Source organism: Oryctolagus cuniculus, chromosome 8 (genome assembly GCF_051225735.1).
Source record: "Oryctolagus cuniculus isolate XC-2025 breed Fujian yellow rabbit chromosome 8, ASM5122573v1, whole genome shotgun sequence".
NCBI classification, from domain to species: Eukaryota; Metazoa; Chordata; class Mammalia; order Lagomorpha; family Leporidae; genus Oryctolagus; species Oryctolagus cuniculus.
The window spans coordinates 26,275,478-26,295,711 of NC_142874.1; the positions used below are offsets into that span (position 1 = coordinate 26,275,478).

At 38.5% G+C, this 20,234-nt stretch overlaps 1 pseudogene; it reads right to left on the reverse strand.

The window, feature by feature from the left end:
- Positions 1-18,484: 18,484 nt before the first annotated feature.
- LOC100341670 (cyclin-C pseudogene) lies at positions 18,485-19,223 on the reverse strand (annotated as a pseudogene).
- Between the last annotated feature and the right edge of the window lie 1,011 nt (positions 19,224-20,234).

Below are 20,234 nucleotides of genomic sequence, written 5' to 3' on the forward strand. Positions count from 1 at the left end.
CAAACTGTTGAAATCTTTACTTAATGTATACTAAACTGATCTTCTGTAAAAAAAAAAAAAAAGAAATTATCAATTCCCAACTTGACTCTCACTGGGATTAAACATGACAATAGGTATGATCTGATTTCATCATCATTTAAAAAAAATCATCTATTATTTTTCACTTTATGTTTGTGTGGGAGCAAACTGTTGAAATCCTTACTTAATGTATACTAAGCTGATCTTCTGTATATTAAGGTAATCGAAAATGAATCTTGATGTGAATGGAAGGGGAGAGGGAGTGGGAAAGGGGAGGGTTGTGGGTGGGAGGGACTGTATGGGGGGGAGCCATTGTAATCCATAAGTCGTACTTTGGAAATTTATATTCGTTAAATAAAAGTTAAAAAAATAATAAATACCTAATATTTAATAATAAACTACTTAATAATACTTAATAATATAATAATAATAAAATAATAAATACTTAATATTCAATGCTTAATAATAAAATACTTAATAATAAAAAATGAGGGAATCAAGATGGAAATTCATCTTGAAACCAAATGTAAAAGCAACCACAGCAACATATTTTCACTTTGTAAAATGAATATAATCATGGTAACAGTGTTGGACCACACATTCCGGAAAACTGGATTGTTAGCATGAATAAGAGCTTCTTCTAAGCTCCATACACTGGTGAGTAGGAGTGGTGATTAGCAGTGTTGTTTAAGCATGCAGACACATATTTGTGTGCCTGAGCACCAGTGACATCATAAAGATCAAATATGTTTCCTGTATTCTTCAGGTTTTGTGTGTTTTCTCTGGCTTCTGAGGTTATTTGGGAGAAGTGAATTTAGATTATCTCTTTTTAAAAAAGATTGATTTTTCTATTTGAAAGGCACAGTTATGTAGAGAGAATAAGGAACACACACACACATACACACACACACATACACACACACACACACACACAGAGAGAGAGAGAGAGAGAGAGAATGAGAGAGATTAAGAGATCTTCCATCCACTGGCTCACTTCCCAAATGACTGGGCCAGATTGAAGCCAGGAGCCAGGAGTTTCTTCAGGGTCTCCCATGTGAGCGCAGAGGCCCAAGCACTTGGGCCATCTTCCACTGCTTTCTCAAGCACATTAGCAGGGAGCTGGATTGGAAATGGAACAGCCAGGACACAAACCAGTACTCAAAAGGGATGCTGCTGCCACAGGTAGTGGCTTAACACACTACACCACAACACCAACCCAGCCTCTTTCCTCTTAGTGGTGAATTTATATGAATGTAATTCACTTTTGGATTTTTAATGGACCGAGACAACCATGATATGTGTTAGAGTTACATGTATATATCTGTTTCACTGGTGTAGCTTGGTAAATACTATTGAATTATTGGAATGGCAGAGTGATAGGTGGACCTAATCTGATTGATCAATGTCAATGCATAGGTGTTAATTCTTTTGTATTTCACATATCACAAGCGCAGTGTTCTCTGTCATTCTTGGGACTGGTGGGAGCAATCTGCATGAATGTCCAGTGGAGCTCTACCATGCTAGTGAGTGAAGAACAATGTGTAATAATCATTGGGGTGATGAAGATGCAGAAGTGATCTGTAAGCAACTGGGCCTTGGGTTTATTTTCATCATTCTTGATTCATTTTGTTTCAGTTTCAAAAAATAAAAATTATTTCTATACCCAAGGGCATGTGCTGTTTATTTAAATGACACATTTCTTAGAAGGAATGGAGAACACCAACTTTTGGTCTATGTCCTAGGTGAGGTTCCTTGAAGAGCACTTAGATGTAGATTTCACCTGCTTGTATCTGCACAAGAGTGATTTCAAGCTACTAAAGATCTGAAGTCTTACTACTTTGCCTAGGTAGTCTTTTGTTTTTCCCAACACTGCCAACTACAATGGCTTAAGGTCATATCATGAAATACCAGTTGTTAGCATCTAATCAAAGTTTCATGCTTATCCCTCAGATAATGTCTGAACTCCTAAAGTTTGCTTCCATAGGTGCAGGCATGTGATTAGAACAAAGGATGTTAATTAATGTTCAAGGGAAATAATTCTCACATAGGGTATAGAGAAGACATCAGTGTGGTGAAGAAAGTGGTATGAAACACAGCATTGTGACGAAGTTAGTATTCTTTAAATAAAAGGTTTGTGGGGAAAATTTGGGAATTAAAACTTTATATATTTTATATACTATAAAAATCACCATTGTTTGTCACTTTAGTTGTCACTGAGGACTGCTATAATTTCACATCTCTCATCTCTCTCTTGGGTGATTCTGATAATTGGTTTAACAAGCTTAATTGCTTCTCTAATATTGTATTAGGAAGTCTTTTGAGAGTTCATACTTTAAATTATAAAAGTACATCTGATAGTGTTGCTGTGGATTTGTTCTGAGAGGAGGGGCACAGTGGGGGCAAGAGGCATGGAGTCAACACATAGAGCCTGGGAGCCAGGTGAAAGCGGGCCAAAGGAAAGCAGCCTGCAGACTCATTTTAGTTGGTATAGCAACTTATATAGCTGAGTGGTTTATGCCCTAACCAATCACAGCCTATTGCTAGGCAGGCTCTGTTGCCAGGTGGTTTCCGAAGCCATTCCTGAGTAACTGATGCTAGCTTTCCAGTGGCCATCTTGGCATGGCCTTCTCATTCCACATGATAGTACATTGGAACTGGCTATTAATGGGGACACCTCTTGAGAAGAAAGCTGGTACTCATGTTGGTGTTCATGATTTCTTTTGTCCAACTAACCATAATCCTTGATGCTATTGCATGATTTTGAACCTTGAGCCATTTATAACATTTTTGCAATTGTATTTAAAGTTGGCCTGTTCCTTTTCCAAAATCATCGTTTATATTCATAGAAAGTAAAATATGGTATTTGAACATTTTATCTGTACATACTTTATTATGCTTTTCTTCAAACTAAAAAACTCTTCCTAATACTCATCTTTATCACAGATAATGTAATTGGTAAAAATTGTTAAGATTTGCTTATTTATTTGAAAGGTAGTGTTTCTGTTTCTCTCTCTCATAGAAGGAGAAGGTGAGAGAGGAGAGGAGAGGAGAGGAGAGGAGAGGAGAGGAGAGGAGAGGAGAGGAGAGGAGAGGAGAGGAGAGGAGAGGAGAGGAGGAGAGGAGAGGAGAAATATATCAACCTTCCACCCGGAGAGGAGAGGAGAGGAGAGGAGAGGAGAGGAGAGGAGAGGAGAGGATGAGAGAGAAATATATCAACCTTCCACCCTCTGATCCACCCCCCAAATGGCCTCAATGACTGGAGTTTGGCCAGGCTAAAGTTAGGAACCAGGAGCTTCCTCAGTTCATCCACATGGGTGACAGGAGCTCAAGGGCTATCTTCCACTGCATCCTTGGGCACATTAGCAGAGACCTGGATGAGGAATAGAGCAGCCAGGGCTTGAGATGGTGCTCATATGGAATGCTAACACTGCAGGCAGTGGCTTAATGTGCTGTGCCATACATTGGCCCTAGTGATCATTCTTAACATTGCACATTATCTCATCATATTCAAATTTTCACAGTTGTCCACAATGGCCTTGACATTTGTCCAAAACAGAACCTCGTGATGCTTTTGTTTCACATTTCTCTGATGGCTAGTGATCCTGACCATTTTTTCATGGATCTGTTGGCCATTTGGATTTCCCCTTTTGAAAAATGCCTGTTCAAGTCCTTTGTCCATTTCTTAAGTGGGATTGTTTGTTTTTGTTTTGTTGTTGAGTTTTTTGTGTGCTTTATAGAGTCTAAATATTTTTTCTCAGTTGTGTAGTTTGCAAATATTTTCTTCCATTTGATCAATTGCTTCTTCAGTTTGTTGAATGCTTTCTTTGCAGTGCAAAAGATTCTCAGCATGATGTAATCCTATTTGTCCATTTTGGCATTGAGTGCCTGTGCTTCTAGTGTCTTTTCCAAGAAGTCTTTGCTTGCCTATACCAATGTCTTACAGATTTCCCCAGTGTTCTGCTCTAGTAATTTGACAGTATCAAGTCATAGATTAATAGCCTTGATCCATTTTGAGTTGATGTTTGTATACGGTGTAAGGTAGGGGTCTTGTTTCTTACTTCTGCATGTGGAGGTCCAATTTTCCAGCACCATTTGTTGAAGAGATTATCCTTGCTCTAGCGATTGATTTAAGTTCATTTGTGGTAGCTGAATGGAAGAATTCTTGGGATTTCTATTTCATTCCATTGGCCTACCCATCAATTTTTATGCCAGTACCAGACTGTTCTGGTTATAACTTCCCTGAAGTATGTCTTGAAATCTGGCATTGTGATGCCTCTAACTTTGTTTTGTTGTTAAAATTGTTTTAGCTATTCAAGGCCTCTTGTGTTTCCCTATAAATTTTAGCATTTTTTCTAGATATGAGAAGACTGTAATTAGTATTCTGTTGGCATTGCATTGAATCTGTAAATTGCATTTAGGAATATGGATATTTTGATGATATTAATTTTTCTAATCCACAGACATGGAGGATTCTTCCACATGTTATGTCTTCTGTTTATTTCTTTATTGTTTGTAATTCTCATCATATAGATCTCTCACCTCCTTGGTTAAATGTGTTCCAAAATATTTAAATGGGAGAGGGAGCGGGAGATGGGAGGGGTGTGAGTGGGAGGGAAATTATGGGGGGGGGAGCCATTGTAATCCATAAACTGTACTTTGGAAATTTATATTTACTAATTAAATCTTTTCAGTAGCTATTGTGAATGATATTGATCTTAGGAGTTCTTTCCTTAGTCATAGTATTGGCTGTGTATACAAGGGCTATTCATTTTTCTGTGTTTATTTTATATCCTAACACTTTACCAAACTCTCTTACGAGTTACAGTAGTCTTTTAGTGGAGACTTTTGGTATCCTTATATATAGGATAATGTCATCTGCAAAAAGAGATAATTTGACTTCCTCCTTTCCAATTTATACCACTTTAATTTATTTATCCTGCTAATGGCTGTGACTGAAACTTCCAGGATTATATTGAATAACAGTGGTGAAAATGGGCATCTTTTCCTGCTTGTAGATTTTGGTGGAAATGCTTCCTACTTCTCCCCTTTCAATAAGATGCTGGCTGTGTGTTTGTCATATTTGCTTGATTGTATTGAGAAATATTCTTTCTGGACCAAATTTGCTTAAGATTTTTTAAAATTTTATTTCAGTTATACAAGTTTCATAAAGTTTATATATATATAAAGTTTATATATACATATTTATAGATAGATATAGACATAGATATAGATATAGATATAGATATAGATATTTAGGAACAAAGTGGGGCTTCCATAATCATGCCCACACCCCAACACTCAACACTCTCTCCCTCCCTCTCAGATTCCCATTCTTATTTTTTACAATGATCATATTACAGTGATCATTCAATTTTACTTAGTGATCATATAGTTAGCCTTACTAGTAGAAGAGTACAACAGATATTATGAAGAGAAAGAGAAAAAATACAGCAAAAGTAAACAAAAGATTGTTCCTCAGTAGAAGAGACAAGGGCTATAAACAATCATCTATTCTCCAAATGTCTATTTTCCTCAATACATTACATTTCAGGTATTCTACTAGTTGTACTGGATCAGAGTAAACATATTTGTCTTTCTGGGACTGACTTATTTCACTAAGTATAATGGTTTCCAGTTATGACAAACTTTTTGCAAAAGACAAGATTTTTTTTGCAGCTGAGTAGTACTACATAGTGTATATATACTGTAATTTCTTTAACCAGTCAATAGTTGATGAACATCTGTGTTGACACCATATCTTGTCTACTGTGAATTGTGTGGCAGTGAATATGGGGGTATAGATCATTCTTTCATGTACTGATCTCTTTTAAAAGTTTGAGTAAATTCCCAGGAGTGGGGTGACTGCCTCATATGGAAGGTCTATATTCAAAAATTCTGAGTTATTTCCATCCTGTATTCCATAGTGGTTGTACTAGATTACATTTCCACCAGCAGTAGATCAAAGTACCTTGTTCCCCACATCTTCACCAGCACTTGCTGTTTGTTGACTACTGTATGCAAGCCATTCTAACTGGTGTGAGGTGAAACACCATTGTGGCTTTGATTTGCATTTACCTGATGGCTAGTTGTCCTGAGCATTTTCACAAGTGTCTGTTGGCTAATTGAATTTCCTCTCAAAAAATGCCTGTTAATCCTTTCCCATTTCTTTACTGGATTGCTTGTTTTGTTGTGGAATCACTTGAGCTCTTTATATATCCTAAATGTTAACCCTTCATCAGTTGTGCACTTTGGAAATATTTTCTCCCATTCTTTTGGTCGCTGCTTCATTTTGCTGAGTGTTCACTTGTCAGTGCAGATGCTTCTCAGCTTGAGGTAATCCCATTTGTTGCTTTTTTTTTTTTTTTGGCTTTGATTGCCTGGACTCTTTTCTAAGAATCCTTTGCCTATGCCAATGTCTTGTAAAGTTTCCCCCATGTTCTCTAAGTATTTAATGGTATGGAGTCATAGATCTAGGTCCTTGATCCATTTAGGGTGGATTTTTGTGTAGGGTGTAAAGTAGGGGTCCAATTTGATACTTCTGAATGTGGAGATCCAGTTTTCCCAGCACAATTTGTTAAAGAATTTCTCTGACCCATGGATTGATTTTTAGCTCCTTTATCAAATACTACTTGGTTGCTGTTGGTGCATGGATTGATTTCTGGAGTTTCTGTGCTATTCCATTGGTCTGTTTTTGTGGCAGTACTATGCTATTTTTATTGTAACTGCCCTGTAGTACGTCTTGAAATCATGTATTATGATGCCTCCAGCTTTGTTTTTGTTGTATAAGATTGCTTTAGCTATTTGAGATCTCTTGTGTTTCCATATAAATTTCAGCATTGTTATCTAGAGCTGCAAAGAATGTCATTGGTATTTTGATTGGGATTGCATTGAGTCTGTAAATTGCTTTTGGTGATATGGACATTTTGATGATGTTGATTCTTCCAATCCATGAACATGGAAGATTTTTCCATTTTTTAATGGCTTTTGCTATTTATTTCTTTAGTGTTTTGTATCTTTAATCATAGAGAACTTTGATATTCTCATTTAAATTTATTCCAAGATATTTGATTCTTTTTTGGAGCTATTGTGAATTGTATTGATCTTACAAGTTCTTTCTCAGCCATGACATTGTCTGTGTATACAAAGGCTAGTGATTTTTTCTGTGTTGATATTATATCCTGCCACTTTACTGACCTCTTTTATGAGTTTCAATAGTCTATCAGTGAAGTCTTTTGCATCCCTTGTGTATATAATCATGTCATCTGCAACTAAGAACAGTTTGACTTTCTCTTCTGTAATTTGTACCTATTTGATTTCTTTTTCTTGTCTAATGGCTCTAGATAAAACTTCCAGGACTATATTATTTAGCAATGGTGAGGTGGACATCCTTGTCTGGTCCTAGATGTTAGGAGGAATGCTGCTAGCTTTTCTCTGTTTAAGAGGATGCTTTGCAGGAGTTTGTCGTATATTGTGTTGATTGCGTTGAGGAATATTCCTTAAGTTTCCTTAAGATTTTCATCATGAAAGAATGTTGTATTATATCAAATGTTTTCTGTGCATCTACTGAGATAATCATGATTTTGTTCTTCAGTTTCTTAACATGGTATATCATATTGATTTGCAAATCTTGGACCATCCCTGCATAGTGGGGATAAATACCACTTGGTCAAGGTGGAAGATCGTTCTGATGTGTTGTTGGATTCAACTAGCTAATATTTTGTTGCAGATTTTTGCATCTATGTTCTTTAGGGATATTGGTCTATAGTTATTTCTCTGTTGCATCTTTTTCCAGGTTTAGGTATTAAGATCATGCAGGCTTTGCAAGAAAGAGTATGGGAAGATTCTCTCCTTTAAATTGTTTTCAAAAGCTTGAGAAGAATTGGAATTATTTCTTCTATAAATGTCTTGTAGAGTTCAGCAGTGAAGCCATCTGTTCCAGGGCTTTTGTTGTTGAGAGGGTCCTTATTACTGATTCAATCTCCATGTTGGGTATTGGTCTGTGTACATTTTCTATATCTTCATGACTCAATTCTGGTAGGTTGTATTTTCTCGGAATCTAACCATTTCTGCCAGGTTTACTAGTTTGTTGGCGTATAGCTCTTTGTAATAATTTCTGAGGATTGTTTTCATTTCTGTTGTATCTGTTGTTACATTTCCTTTTTCATCTCTGGTTTTATTGATTGGGGAGTTTACCCTTTTTGGTTAGTTGTGCCAATGGTTCATCAATTTTGTTTATTTTTTCAAAATCAGCTTTTTATTTAAGGAATAAAAAAATTTTGTTTCAATTTTGTTTATTTCTTTAATTTTAAATATTTCTTTCCTCCTAGTTTTGGATTTGATTTGTTGTTGACATTCTAGGTCCTTGAGATGCATTGATAGCTCATTTATTTGGTACCTTTCCAGTTTCTTCACATAGGCACTGATAGTTAGGAACTTCTTTCTTAATATTGCTTATGCCTTAGCCCATAGATTTTGATACGATATATTGTCATCTTCATTTATTTCTAGAATTCTTTTTCTCTTTTGGTTTCTTCTAAGACAAACTGTTCATTCAGGAGCATATTTTTCAGTCTCTCTGTGTTTATGTATGTTCTAGAGATTCCTGAGTTGTTGATTTCTACCTTTATAACATTGTGGTCAGAGAAGATGCATGGAATAATTTTGATTTTTTTTAATTTGCTGAGACTTGCTTTGTGGCCTAGCATATGGCCTATCCTAGAGAAAGTTCCATGACTGATGATATGAATGTGTATTCTGCCACTGTGTGTTGAAAAGTGCTGTAGATATGTTAGGTCTATTTTGTCTATAGTGTCAATTAACTCTGTTTCCTTGATGGATTTCTGTCTGGTTAACCTATGCATTGCTGAAAGTGGGGTATTGAAGTTCCATGTTACCATTTTGTTGTAGTCTATATCTTCCTTTAGGTCTATTAACATTTTTAAGTAGCCAGGTGTCTTGTAGTTGGGTGTCTATACATTTATTATAGTCATATCTTCCTGTTGGATTGATCCCTTAATCATTACATAGTGCCCTTCTTCATCTCCTTTAACAGTTTTCATGTTCAACTCTATTTTGTCTGATCTTAGGATGACAACACCATCTCCTTTTTAGTTTCTGTTAGCATGGACTAGCTTTTTCCATCTTTCACTGTCAATCTGCATGTATGTTTGTTGGTGAGATGTTTCTTGTAAACAGAATATAGATGGGTCTTGTTTTTCAATCCATTCAGCCAATCTGTATCTTATCTGCAGAACTGAGGCCATTTACATTCAAGTTGACTATTGATAAATAATGACTTGGCCCTGCCATTTTCCCATAAATATTCATAACTTTTGAATTACAGTGGCTTCTCCCCCATAACCACCCTCCCACCCGCAACCATCCCATCTCCCACTCCCTCTCCCATCCCATTCTTCATCAAGATTCATTTTCAATTATCTTTATATACAGAAGATCAACTTAGTATATACTAAGTAAATATTTCAACAGACTGTACCCATTAAGACTTGAACTTTATTTCACCTTTCCCTTCTATCCTGTAGGGTTTCTGATTAGAAGACAGCTGTGAACCTAATTGGAAATCCTCTGAAAGTAATCTGGCATTTCTCTTCACATTAGAATCTTTTATTTATGTTTTACTGTGGAAATTTTGAGTACAATATGTCATGAAGTTCTTTTATGGTCATGTCTGTTAGGAATTATATGTGCTTTCTCTGCTTGAGCATCCTTTTCTTTCCACAAATTGGGAAGTTTTCTGTAATTATTTCACTAAATATGCTTTCTATTCCCTTCTCACTCCTACTCCTTCAGGAACTCGTAAGACCTATATGTTGGGTCATTTGATAGTATCTCATAGATGTCTAACACTGTTTTTAAAATGTTTCTGTTTTCTTGTTTTTCTTTCATCTGACTGCAAGATACAGGCACAGGCAAAGACTTCTTGGAAAAGGCCCCAGAGGCACAGGCAGTCAAAGCCAAAATTAACAATTAGGATTACATTAAATTGAGAAGTTTCTGTGCTGAAAAAGAAACAGTCAGGAAAATGAACTGGCAACCAACAGAATGGGAAAAAATATTTGCAAACTATGCAACCGATAAAGGATTAATAACCAGAATCTACAAAGAGATCAAGAAACTCCAAAACAACAAAACAAAAAACCCACTTAAGTGATGGGCCAAGGACCTCAATAGACATTTTCAAAAGAGGAAATCCAAATGACCAACAGACACATGAAGAAATGTTCAGGATCACTAGCAATCATGGAAATGCAAATCAAAACCACAATGAGGTTTCACCTCACCCCTGTTAGAATGGCTTACATACAGAAATCTACCAACAACAGATGCTGGCGAGGATGTGGGGAAAAAGGGACACTAACCCACTGTTGGTGGGAATGCAAACTGGTCAAGCCACTATGGAAGTCAGTCTGGAGATTCCTCAGAAACCTGAAGATAACCCTACAGTTCGACCCAGCCATCCCACTCCTTGGAATTTACCCAAAGGAAATTAAATTGGCAAGTAAAAGCGCTACTTGCATCTTAATGTTTATTGCAGCTCAATTCAAAATAGCTAAGACATGGAATCAACCTAAATGCCCATCAACAGAAGACTCAATAAAGAAATTATGGGATATGTATTATATAGAATACTATACAGCAGTAAAAAGCAATGAAATCCAGTCATTTGCAAGAAAATGGAGGAATCTGGAAAACATCATGCTGAGTGAGTTAAGCTAGTCCCAAAGGGACAAATATCATCTGTTCTCCAAGATTGGTGACAACTAACCGAGCACCAAAAAGGAAACATGTTGAAGTGAAATGGACACTATGAGAAACAGTGACTTGATCAGCCCTTGTCCTGACTGTCGAAGAACAACTTAATACTTTATCTGTTTTAGTATTTTTTGTTCTGCTTAATACTATTGGTTGAACTATTTAATTAACACAGGTACTCTGCTATGGGATGCAGGCTTCCAAAAGGCAGCTGCACCAAAATGCCTGCCCCAAAACACCTTTTGTGGAGCTCTTCATTTCAAAGCAACACTCTTCTCATGTCCCACATTCTACCATCAGCACATTTCCACCACTGTTATTTTGCATCTCCTTTCAAAGGCAAGAAAACTTGCCCCACACATGGTCAAGCTTCGGTATTCAAATTCACAGTATTTGGTCTTGGGTTCCAAGATGGCAGAGTAGGGAGGGAGCCCACTGCTCTAGCCCAGGAGAAGATAGCTTTAAAAAAAGTGGACAGAGTATAGTCTCAGAGAAGAGTTAGGGAGAAAGCAGCAAAGGAAATGCTACCAAAATTAAAGGGACATGGTGGACATACATAGAGGGTGTGGGTGCCCAGGCTCAGGACTCCAGCAGCAGAGCCTACACACCAGCATTGGAAGGGGGGGGGTGAGAGCAGATTGCAGCAGCCCAAGCCACTGGCAAAAAAAAGCTGCAAGAAGAACCTAGAGGGAACCCAGCTTGGAACCCCATGGGGAATAGTGTACCGGCTAAACTAGAGGAGGGAAATGAAAAAGGACAATCACTTTACAATGACATCCTGTAACAAGCCAATAGAGCAGGTGCCATTATGGACATTTATAACAGCTGTGCCAGCTCGTGTCCATGCCCAGCAACTAGTTGAGTGGAGACCCTGACTGGTGGGGAGAACTAACAGGGGGATAGGAACCTGTGACTATGTGAGGCTTCTGTACTGGGACTGTGAAAAAAACTGAGGGAGTGTGGGAGGGAGCATGGCTGGGACTCTGGGCACTCACACTGGGAGACTCCACACGCTCAGGGCTTCCTGGTTACCTGGAGAGAGACATCGCCGGAGAATCTGAACTTACACTGAGGACTGCACAGATCCTTTGTGTGCTCCTTGGGACAGAGTGGATGAATATTATAGCCACTGGGGCTAGCACTGAGGTACTGGACTCCATTAAGGAGAGGAGCTCAGCTGAGCAGAAAAACTTTCCCTTCTGATAAAAAAGAGAGAGCGAGATTTATCATGCCAAACCTGGGTGTGTCAACATAGGCACGCCCTTAACCCTGGAGAACTGAACAGAGCTGGTGCCACAGCTCACTAGGCAAATCCTCTGCCTGTGGCACCGGCACCCCAGATTCTAGTCCTGTTTGGGGTGCCAGATTCTGTCTCAGTTGCTCCTCCTCCAGTCCAGCTCTCTGCTGTGGCCCGGGAAGGCAGTGGAGGATGGCCCAAGTGCTTGGGCTCTGCACCTGCATGGGAGACCAGGAAGAAGCACCTGGCTCCTGGTTTTGGATCGACGCAGTGCGCCAGCCGTAGCAGCCATTTCGGGGGTGAACCAATGGAAAAGAAAGACCTTTCTGTCTCTCTCTCTGTCTAACTCTGCCTGTCAAAAAATTAAAAAAAAAAAAAGAATGGCCCAGGTCCTTGAGCCCATGCACCTGTGTGGGAGACCTGAAGGAAGCTCCTGTCTCCTAGCTTCAGATCAGCACAGCTCCGGCCATTGTAGCCAACTGGGGAGTGAACCAGCAGATGGAAGACATCTCTTTCCTTCTCTCTCTCTCTATCTGCCTCTCCTCTCTCTATGTAACTCTGACTTTCAAATAAATCTTATTTTTCTTTTTTAAAAACTTTTATTTAATAAATATAAATTCTGAAAGTACAACTTTTGGATTATAGTGGCTTCCCCCCCTCCATAACCTTCCTCCCATCTGCAACCATCCCATCTCCCACTCCCTCTCCTATCCCATTCTTCATCAAGATTCATTTTCAATTATCTTTATATACAGAAGGTCAACTTGGTATATACTGAGATTTCAACAGTTTGCACCCACACAGATACACACTGTTTGAAGATTAGTTTTACCATTAATGCATAGTACAACTTATTAGGGACAGAGATCCTACATTGGGAGCAAGTGTACAGTGACTCCTGTTGTTGATATAACAATTGACACTTTTATTTATGACACTAGTCTTGTTTATGTGATCCCTTTGACACTTAATCCTATCATTATGATCAATTATGAACTGAAACTGATCACTTTTACTAGTAAGATGGCATTGGTACATGCCACCTTGATGGGATTGATTTGGAATCCCATGGAACATTTCTAGCTCTACCATTGGGGTAAGTCAGAGTGAGCATGTGCCAAACTATACATCTCCTCCCTCTCCTATTCCCACTCATATTTAACAGGGATCACTTTTCAGTTAAATTTAAACACCTAAGAATATTTGTGTGTAAATTAAAGAGTTCAACCAATAGTATTAAGCAGAACAAAAAAATTACTAAAGGGAATAAAATAGTAAGTTTTTCCTTGACAGTCAGGACAAGCACTGATCAAGTCATTGTTTCTCATAGTGTCCGTTTCACTTCTACAGATTTTCTTTTAGATGCTAAGTTAGTTGTCACTGATCAGGGAGAACATATGATATTTATCCCTTTGGGACTGGCTTATTTCACTAAGTATGGTGTTTTCCAGATTCCTCCATTCTGTTTCAAATGACCATATTTCATTCTTTTTACTGCTGTATAGTATTCTGTAGAGTACATATCCCATAATTTCTTTAGCCAGTCTACTGTTGATGGGCATTTAGGTCGATTCCATGTCTTAGCTATTTTGAATTGAGCTGCAATAAACATTGAAGTGCAGACAGCTACTTTATCAAATAAATAAATCTTTAAAAGAGAAAGAGAGAGAAAGAAGGGCACTATGTAATGATTAAGGGATCAATTCAACAGGAACATGTAACTACTATAAACATAAATGCACCTAATTATAGGGCAACTGGCTATTTAAAAGAAATGTTAAAGGCTTTAAAGGGAGAATTAGACTCCAAATCAATAGTAATGGGGGAGTTCAATACTCCACTTTTAGCAATGGACAGATCAACCAGAAAGAAAATCAACAGATTTAATTGACGCTATACACCAAATGGACCTAACAGAGATCTATAAAACTTTTCATCCTACAGTCACAGAATGCACATTCTTCTCAGCAGTGCATGGAACTTTATCTAGTATTGACCACATATGAGGCTATAAAGGAAGTTTTAGCAAATTCAAAAAAAAAATCAAAATCATACCATGCATCTTCTAAGACCACAATGGAATGAAGCTGGAAATACAAATGAAGACAACAACATAACATATCAAAACTTATGAAATATAGCAAAGCAGTGTTAAAAACAAAGTATATAGCAATAGCTGCATACATCACAAAACTAGAAAAGCACCAAAGAAATGAGCTAAGTGTATATCAAGGAACTGGAAAAACACAGTAAACCAAACCCAAAACTAGTAGGAAAAAAGAAAAAAAAATTAGAGAAAAAAAATCAACAAAATTGAATAAAAAATATAAAAGATCAGCAAATTGAAGAACTAGTTTTTTGAAAAATAAACAAAATTGACACACCATTGCCCAACTAACCAAAAAAATGGAAAGAGAAGACCCAATTCAATAAAATTAGAGATGAAAAAGGACAACACACACAACAGAAATAAAAAAATCAACAGAAATGACTATAAAGAGCTATATACAAACAAACCAAGACAGAAAAGTCAAACACTTTGGAATAAATTTAATCAAGGATGTCACAGATCTCTATAATTAGAATAACAAAACATTACAGAAAGAAATAGAAGAAGATACAAAAAAAATGGAAAAACCTTCCATGTTCATGGTTTGTTAGAGGCAATATCATCAAAATGTCCATTCTTCTGAAATCAATTTACAGATTCAATGCAATACTGATCAAAACACCAAAGACATTCTTCTCAGATCTAGAAAAAATAATACAGAAATTCATATGAAGACACAGGAGACCTCGAATAGCTCAAGTCAGCTTATACAACAAAAATAAAGCCAGAGGCATCACAATACCAGTTTTCCAGACATACTCCAAGGCAGTTATAATCAAAACAGTCTGGTACTGGTACAAAAACAGATGGATAGAACAATGGAACATACTACAGACACCAGAAATCAATCTACACATCTACAACCAATTTATATTTGATTAAGGAGCCAAAAAACCAATCCCAGGAGCAAGGACAGTCTCTTCCTGAAATGGTGCTGGAAAAACTCGACTTCCATATGCAGAAGTATGAAGCAAGGCCCCTACCTTATCCCCTTACACAAAAATCCACTCAACATTGATTGGAGACGTAAATCTATGTCCCAACACCATCAAGTTGATCTTCTGTGTATAAGAAAAAAAGATGTGTCGATCTATTCATTTGAAAGGCAGAAAGAGAGAATGAGAGAGAGACAGAGAGAGACAGAGAGATCGAGATCTTCCATCTGCTGGTTCACTCCCCATAGCTGCAAACAGCTGCAGCTGGGCTGTGTTGAAGCCAGGAACCTGGAACTCCATCCGGGTCCCCCAGATGCTCCCAGCCACCGTGCTATGCCACAACGCCAGTCCCTTCCTGACTCTTTCTTACAAGGGTCTAAGAGGTTGTACCTTGTTTCCTGAGATGGTTTTATAGGCTGACACGCTCACACTCTTTGCTATTTCCATCTCTACGTCCTCATCACAAATATAAATAGTACTAAATGCTTGGAACTAAGAGGCGAACAGAAGATCTGTGCATTAATCTTTTATATGAAGAACAATATATGTATCAGTAGAAACAATAGATAAAAATATAGCTATCAATGATTGAATATAAAACAATCATTATAGAAAGATTTCCAACTTACAGAGTTGCTATGATCTTTGTTGCATAAAATATTGTTCTTTGTTACCCAGATAATTTAGAATTAATGTTATAAAATATAAGTACAGAAAGCCAGGAATAACAACTTTTGCTTCTTGACATTTTTTTCTTACTACAAATCAAGAATGAATATGCCATGCAGGTATCCTTACACATTTCAACAATACTTTCAGAATTGGTTCCTTCCCAGTTAAAAACATATACACATTCATAGTTTTCCTTTTAAGCAATTCTCTGAAAATCTTCCAAATCATGAAATCGTATTGAAGGAGAAACCCCCTACAGTACAGAATATATTTTATAAGGCTTTAAACACCCTCAGCCAGGTTCTCAATAATTTAGGCAATAACTACCCATTCATTCCCATGACTGATTAGGAAAGGGAACAACAGTGGTTCTCCCTGGAATCCCCACTGCTCTGAGAGAGCAGTCACATTACAGTCATCCTGCCTCGGCTTGGTATAAAGGATTTGTCAGGTGCTGAGAACAAGGCATAAATCAAAGTAAGAACCTGCAGAGTTCCGATGGCTTCCTCCCCACTCGAACACCTCTCGCCGTGAGGCTGATCATCTCAGCCAGAAAAGAGGGAATGCATATGACTTTAAAGAATTGTTATTTCTTTATTTTCTTTCATTTGAAATGGAGAGAGGGAAGGAGAGAGAGAGGGGTGGATATGTATATGTATGCATATATATATAATATATCACTATTTGAGATGAGTTGTCCTCATGATTGGCAACAGACTATTTAATACTGACTTCTTACACATAGATTTTAAAAACCAAAGTCTTTGTTTCTGCACTTGTTCCATCTCCATGGGTTGCAGCCCAGCCCAAATTCCAGATCCTCTTCCACTTTGGAAAGTTTTCTTTAATATTCACTTTGCATCTCTGTTCCATGTGGCGCTTCGTCTTTTGCATTTGTCTTTACACTTTGATCTTTTGAGGGCAGATACTTTTCTTCTCTTGACCTTTCCAAGCATCTAGGGTAGTGCCTTGGTGTGGACTCGATTTCATGTCCAGGTTGCCAAGGGGTTTTTAAAATTTATTATTCATGTAAGGAGGCTACGTTCTAGGAATTTCCCACCTGCATTTCCCTGGTCATCAGGAGCCTGGTGAGACAGATTCCATTCTTCTTATCTCATAGATGAAGAGGCTAGGAGACTAAGTTGTTTAAATCCACCCAAGTAGTGTGACATGAAGCCAACGCTCACATAAATGAAGAGTGCCCTCTTCATTATAGCTGTCATTGATGTAAAATAAACTAACACATACTACTGAGGCTTTTTTGAAATTCATTTTTGCAAAGAAGTAAATTTCCATTTGCAAAGGACCCCACAGGTACAAACAAAATTCTAAAAGCATGAGCTCTTAATTTCATGTCAGTTCAAGAAGAAAAATAGCTGTATGTGTGATTGAGCTTGTGTGTGTGTGTGTGTGTGTGTGTGTAAGAGAGAGAGAGAGAGAGAGAGAGAGAGAGAGAGAGAGACTTCGAGACTGACAGAGTGAAAACCCAATTCCCATTAGCTGGTTGGCTTTTGGGAGCAAGGTGTCTAATACTTCAAGTTGTATGCAGAGTACACAGAGAAACCCCTGTATTGCCATGAAGGGATCAGAGTTTTGTCCACAGCGGGGTTGTCTAGTGTCAGGAAGGGACAGGATGCATGGCCGGCTGGGTGCTTCTTGTCGTCATCAATCAGAAGAAATGGCAACCGAGCCTCAGGTGAGTAAGAGACCCTTTGCCCTTGGCTCCTGTGCGCTTCTGCTCTCAGGAAAGAATCTTTCTGGAGACAGAATCACTGAGATAGAATTTTTGTGAATGTAGTTGGATTCTTAAAGGAAAGTATGACTTTAGTTTATAACTGTATTATACTTGCAAAGGAAATATCTGTATTATCTCATCAAAGTCAAATTTAATGAAGTGATGACTAGCTCATTAGGAATAATACAGATAGCGATATTAAGAGGTTTAATTATATTAGTTTTCAAATTGTTGCAGAGTATATATAAATAGGAATCAATTATTAAATTAGTTGCCATACGATTTTCACAAGTTAGTAGATAGACGTTAAGGAGTTTAAGAAATAGATGTAGGGGAGCCCGCACTGCAGTACAGCAAGTTCAGTTTCTGCCTGCAGTGCCGGCATCCAATGTGGGTACTGGGTTCAAGTCCTGGCTGCTCCACTTCTGATCCAGCTCCATGATAATGCACCTGGGAAAGCAGCAGAAGATGGCCCCAGTCTTTGGGCCCTGCACCCATGTGAGAGACCTGGAGGAAGCTCCTGGCTCCTGGCTTCGGCCTGGCCCAGCCCTGGCCATTGTGGCTATTTGGGGAGTGAACCAGATCTCTCTCTCTCTCTCTCTCTCTCTCTCTCTCTCTGTCTTGCCTTCTTTCTCTGTATCTCTGCCTTTCAAGTAATTAAGTAAATCTTACAAAAAATAGATACAGGAGAATTATTTCACCTACCCAGGCTTTTACAGTGAAGAAACAAGTCAGTCTTCACTAACATCATTTTACTATTTTTGGAAGCAATGCTTCAGGAAGATGCTTAAGTTTAACTTATGAAAGAAAAACAATTCTCACATCTTGAATTTTTATGTCCTTTTGCGGTACCTCAGTGAACAAAGATGATTTTAAACTTAAAAAGTTTTTCTATTATCCAAGTTAAGAAATATTAAATGAAAGTTATTAATTTTGAAATGTCTGCAGCTCCTCTTAGAACCTTGTCATACTTTTATAACCAGGAGATTATAATAGATTTTGTACTAGAATCGACTTAGGTAAGGAAAAACGTATTTTGCAAAAGTAAAATCACTTCCCAGTATGCTTGACAGAAACAAGCTCTCCATGTTCATTTGTGTGCCACTGAAGACGGGAGTGAACTCTGTCCAGCGGTTCCTCTCCAAGCGGTCCACTGCTGAATTCCTGGGAAGGTCTTTCGACTGGGCGCAGCTGGAGTTCCGCCTTCCATTCGGATCCTGCTCTCCTTCACTGCTGGGAGGTGGCTTTGGGTTTGCCCTCCTATGAGAATCATTGCCATCTCTCTCCTCTCATCAAAATGCTCCCACTGTTCATATAGTTTTAAAATAACCTGATAATTTCCAAAATCTTCTCCGAATCCCCAGGAAGCTCAGCAAACCACTGTCGGGCACTCTTCTGCTGCACAGCACAGGCCACGTGGAGGTGAGCTGTGGACAAAGTTCCCTTCGGTAGGCGTCTCTCACTGCACCCAGCAGGGGGAAGCAACGCGGCTTCTTAGCCCATGCCCTGCACATACTGGAGCAAAAGTCTACGAGGGTAATAAAAACCCAAGCAACAGCCCGTTAATTCTAGAATATGGAGTTCACATTCCAATATAGGATTCATCCCGTGAGCAAGTTCCTTTGGAAAAGCATCTGCAAACCCACCTTCCCATACAGAAGTAGCAGCAGGAACCGATCTTGCGTTTGCGACTACTCCAAATTCCTCTCCTTCGGGTGCCAAAAGCACACAGGTAGAAGCCATTCATACAAGATTTATACTTTTCCGAGATTATCTGGCATAGAATGTCTCAGAATAGACTGTAGCAGTGACAATAACTTGTCTTAACTTAAGATGTTCACCTAATGCCTAGACAATATTTGTAAAAAATATTTGTAAATTTCCAATACTCTTCTTCTGAGAGGAATTTCAAGTCCTTCTGGCACCCCTGCAACAGCTCTTGTTTATCTTGAATCCGATGCAAATAGTGGGAGCTGGGCCAAGAGTGCCCTGCCAGGACGCAGCTTGCCCTGATGAAAAAGCACCAGCCCGTGGAGCTGCCTGTGGAGCCCCCATGGCCCCGCTAAGCTCTGCTCAGCCTTTGGGAAAAGGCTTCTGACCAGCTTCTCCAGAAACCAGAGTAAAAGCTCTAGGATTCAAAATCTTAAAGCCAGCAAACAACCTGTAATTTAAAAGCAGGGAGAAAGGAGAAATGCACTCTCTACATGCTCTCCCAAACACAATGCTCAAGAATGATTCCAGCAAATGAAAGCTGAAACCATATCATGAAGTAAAGGGGAGAACAGAAGTAGTTCAATACCCGTGGCACCAGAATCCCCAAAACAGAGGCCACACAGCACTTGCTGAGTTTTGAACGTAAGCCAAGAGCTGTGCTAGCTCATTTATGTCACCTTGCGCTCCAGTGTCGTGTCCCCTTAAAACAAATCATGCTGAAGCCTAATCACCGTGTGTTTCTGCACTCATGACTGGGATGGGGTATTCTTTCAAACAGCCTTGGCAGAGGGAGTGGTTCCCATGTACATTCAGCACATGTAGGGCCTCCCACGTGAGAGGAAATAGGAGTGGGAAGCATTGAAAAATCATTGGATAATTAATATATACTTAATGTCATCGGTGTGGCAAATGAGGATGCCTGTGACAAAAAACTAAAAAAAAATTATTTGTGATCTCCCTACCAATTATTGTCAGATATTTTCATAGTTCTCACAAGAGCAAGTGGTTTGCAATTTCTCTTCTTCTGTTGCCCCTATCTTT